The sequence below is a fragment of the Dipodomys spectabilis genome, unplaced genomic scaffold (genome assembly GCF_019054845.1).
Source record: "Dipodomys spectabilis isolate Male_0828 unplaced genomic scaffold, ASM1905484v1 ptg000259l, whole genome shotgun sequence".
NCBI lineage: Eukaryota > Metazoa > Chordata > Mammalia > Rodentia > Heteromyidae > Dipodomys > Dipodomys spectabilis.
The window spans coordinates 32,862-37,643 of NW_024870936.1; the positions used below are offsets into that span (position 1 = coordinate 32,862).

Genomic DNA, 4,782 nt, shown 5'->3' on the forward strand with positions numbered 1-4,782 from the left:
TTAAAATTTCTGTAGTTACTCTCACAAAAGAGCCATTACTGAAGATATATTTGCATGTACAAAACGAATTCAAATACATCCACAATATGGAGAAGACACATGTTTTTTGTTTGTTCGTTCATTTTTGAAATGAATATCTAATAAGCATATCTACAATACCGATTTTCAGTCAATCTGATGGGATATTCAACTGTAATAAATATGGAGCTGATTATCTCTTAGTGAGAATAGATATGATCTTTCAAAGAAAGTTATTTCCAACAGAAATCCAGAAAGAGGGCTGGGAAGGTGGCTCAGTGGTAGAGCGATTGCTTTGCATGCATGAGGCCTTGGGTTTGATTCCTCTGCACCACATAAGAAAAAAAAAGAATAAAGCCGGAAGTGGTGCTGTGGCTCAAGGGGCAGAGCGCTAGCCTTGAGCTGAAGAGCTGAGAGACAGAGCCAGGCCTAGAGTTTAAGCCCCATGAACGGACCCCCAGAAAAAAAAGAAATCCGGAAAGACTATCCAGGAATAAGCAGAGAGTAATATCTGTTCGGTCAAGTCGGCCAAACTCACTCAATGAGCATATCTTAAAAGTATAACCAATTTAACAGGTCAAATACACCTTTTGTACTGACAGTCATCTTACAGCAATAATTTACTACCTAATTTTGTCTGTATCTTCTCACCTAACATATAATAAGAGCTGAAAATGATCTCTTTTATCTAACTTAATGTTGTAAATGCTTTGATTTTGATGATGTTATTATTTGACAAATAAAATGTAGAGAAGGGTGGTTCAACTGAAATGACATGACAGAACAATGATAATAAAAACATAGCAACACAGTTAGCTCTTTTTAGCCTCACCCTGTCCACATTGGCAAGCAACATTGCAACAGCACATGCACACATATACACATACATATATGTGCACACATGTACACACATACACATGCATGCTAAATTCATGGTTTATTGTACAAAAAAGTTCAAATAAAATCTTAGTGATTAGTACAAATGATAATTTGCCTTGCTACAAAATAATGCACAATCCAGTCACTACGGGTGTTACATCCTGCCCCTCCACATGTGACCACTTAATGTATTTTTAAGTAATTAATTACCTAATTAATTCAGTGGCCTGGTGCTAATACTAGGGTTTGAACTCAGGGCCTGGCTCTGTCCCAGAATTTGTTATTTTTTTGTTTGAGTTTTCTCAAGGCAATTTAATGCTTGTACAAGAGCTCCATTTCTAACTTTTGTTGGTTTCTTTCAAATCAGAATCTAATGGACTTTTTTTTTTTGTTTGTTCTGGTTTTAAACCGCAATCCTCAGACTTCATCTTTCTGATTAGCGAGGATTAATGACAGGAGCCACCAGTGTGGCTTCTACTTTTTTCTCTATACCTATCTAATGCACATACTTAAATAGTAATTTAAAACTGAGAGTATAGAAGCAAGATTTACAGTGATGATATTGTCCTGTCAGAAATTCAAGTTAGTAATTTAAATTTCTTCTTAAGACCATACATAAAAAATACCATAATATAGTATAAGAGAACCCACGATTTGACATATGAGGTTTAAGAGCTTTCTAATAGATTCATTATTTATTGGTACCCAACATTAGAAAAAATGTATAATGCAGTAGTAAAATCGAAGTCCTTTGCATGACAACTTAAATTCCCTGTTTTTCAAAGACACTTGTTATCATCTAAAAAAAGTAGGCTTGTCTATTGTCTTAATGTGTTTTTGATGATTGAAGGTGCTTAATGAGAAGTCAAAATGTATTAGTAGTACTTTGCTAACAATTAAATCTCACTTTTTCTTCTTGAAGAATATAATTATCAAAGCAATAGTTGAGGATCTGCAAGCAATAGTTGAGAATCATGCTTCCAGTGCAAGTGGATCAACAGTAAGTAATCCTCAATACCATTTTCCACAAAGTTTTGTCACAGATACAATTGGCCTGCCTTCTCTAGCTGCTTTCCTAGCCTGGACCTATTCCTTCATTATACAGAAAAAGTGTGATTCAACTGATTTCAGTCAGATCTGTTACTAGAATTATCAAGGATTTAGATTCTTGTCTGTAATTTGGTCAAAGCTATGTCTCTTTATGTAGGCTACTAAAAATGCAATTACTAATTTCAAGTAAATACATAAATTCTATTTCCATCTTTGCTCTTGCCTCTAATCAGAGGCATGCATTTTGTGGCTAGCTAGGTCATTGCACATCTGTCTCTCTTTTCCTCTCTCTCTTTCATGGTTCTCATAGATAATATGATTGCTCCATAAATATCCTAATTTATGTTGCTTTTATATTTTTGGTTGCATCATTTCACTTTCTGCTCTTCCATTTTCCAAAGCATTTATATAGAAGGCATTATTTCATCTTTTCTCATTCCTAGAATAAGTTGCACATGAAGACACCACTGCTCCATATTATCAGTCTGTACCTTTGAAAATGGAGGTCTTTCCTCTGCTCTCTATCAATTCCATACTCCCCAGTTAGAATAATTTAGAATAGTAAAAATGGAAAAAGGAAAAATAAATCATAAATAAATTCACTGGATTTTTCTGAACAGTTCAACCAACGTGAACTATTAGGGAAATACATGGACACCTCATTCCCACTTGCACTCAGTCTCTGGATAGGCAAATCTGATGAAGACACGGAACATGATGAAAAAGTGAAGAATGGTATCAATTGCAGAGACTACTTTCCAAAAAGGTTACTCATGTGAATACTAGGGATGACGATGAGGATACCCCTCTTTATCAGGAAGCCTACAGTGGACACTTAGACATTGTCCGTGAATTGGTGGCTCAAGTGGCAAATGCAATAACTGTAGAGGGCTGGACACCCCTGCACAGTGCATATATACGGAATAATAACAGAATGGCATCTTTCTTACTTCATCATGATACAGATACCAATGCCCAAACTAAAGGCCTCTTGACCCCCTTACATCTTGCTGCTGAGAATTGAGATAGCAAAGATATGCTGGATCTCCTTCTGTTCAACCATTATATAAAACCGGGCCTGAAGAACAACTTAGAAGAAACTGCATTCGAAATTGCCCAAAGGATAAGTATGCATCACTACCTCTATGAAATTGTAGAAGGCTGTACAAATTGTTCTCGTAAGTCCTAATGGTCGGGTTAAGTTTCTCAAATTTCAAAAATGCAAGTCCATCCTTCGTGTCCATACAAAATATTTCCACAATCCAAATAAGTGCAAATTTATTTTATTGGGGGGGGGGGGTCTGTCATGGGGCTTGAACTCTGGGCCTGGGTGCTATCTCTGTGCTCTTCAGCTCAAAGTGAGTGCTCTACTGCTTGAGCCACAGCTTCACTTCCAGTTTTCTAGTGGTTTGTTGGAGATAAGAGTCTCACGGACTTTCCTTACCAGACTGGCTTTGAACTGTGAGCCTTAGATCTCAGCCTCCTGAATAGCTAGGTTTATAGGAGTGAGCCACCAGCGCCTGGCAACACCAATACCGTACTGTAAAAATTCATGAATTCCATGGAATTCTTCCAAGTGAATTGCCTGCAATGGGTGTCAAATGTATTCAAGAGTTTTTGTATACATGTATAATGATTTCTGCAGAGTTTGTGATTTTTAAATCAGAAATAATTTTAACTTATCTGTTGAAATGAGTAGTACAGAAACTAAAGTATTTCTGGTGCTTGTCTGAAAAAGAATATTTTAAAATACTCTATATTCTATGTTTGTATAATGTTCATAATTTATTTTATTCTCTCCTAGATATACTTTGAATTCTATATTATTTTATAATATATAGGTTCATTAATGTGTCCTTTCAGATTGTATTCCATATAGAAACATTTTAAGATTCCTTTTTTTTCCTAGGTCCTAATATTATTTTTCTTTGGGATAAAATGACAATGTTGTCTAATTTCTAAAGTTTTGTAAAGGTTATGCTATGTAAACGTCTTTCTGAGGTGAAGATTTAATACACTGATGTCAAACTAAATTTAATAATATGAATTACGTGTGTTGTTACACTTGTTATTTTGTAATCAACTTTTTAATAACTGTTTTTCATTTCTTGCATCTGAAGAATGAAAACTACGGAATACTTCACAAATTTTCATATCATCCTTGTGCAAGTGCCATGTTAATCTCTGTATTGTTGTAATTTAGGTAGACCTGCTGCGGAAGCATGTAGTATCCTAATGATGCAATGTTTATACAGGCGTATATCCATGGGTGCCTACTTGTAAGAAGGAAACCTTATTGTTCCTAACAATGCTATTGATCTTATTTCCCTAAAATTCTGTGAATAGTGAAAAAATTTATATTGTTCAGCAGATTGCTCACATTTGCATTTTTTTATCAATGACAATTTTAAGTCTTTTTCATTTGGAATTTGATCATATTTTCAATAATTTATAGTGAAGTACAAAGGTGTTGGCTTTTTCAAGTATTATTTATCCAACTGAATTAGCTTTGTGGAGCTAATGGATTCAAAGTAAGCCTTGCTTAAGAGCTACTTCTCACCTTCTGCAGCTGACATTTTCCCAAATGAGGTCTTACTGGCACAAATGTCTACCTGACCCTTTACTCTTCTTCCATGTAGGAACAGACCAATCAGAATATCTTACACTGAGAGCATAGATTGTCTTACTTGAACAAAACTAATCTTAGTAACAAGGGATTATAGAGAGATGAACATTTCAGACAGAACTGTTCAGACTAGAAGGTATGTTATCAAAATATAATTGTCCATTATATATATATAACATTTCAAAAGTAGCTAAAACCAAGAAGGTGAA

General features: G+C 35.0%; 1 pseudogene; it reads right to left on the minus strand.

Moving 5' to 3' along the window:
• Window positions 1-4,071: 4,071 nt before the first annotated feature.
• LOC122125057 lies at window positions 4,072-4,171 on the minus strand (annotated as a pseudogene).
• Between the last annotated feature and the right edge of the window lie 611 nt (window positions 4,172-4,782).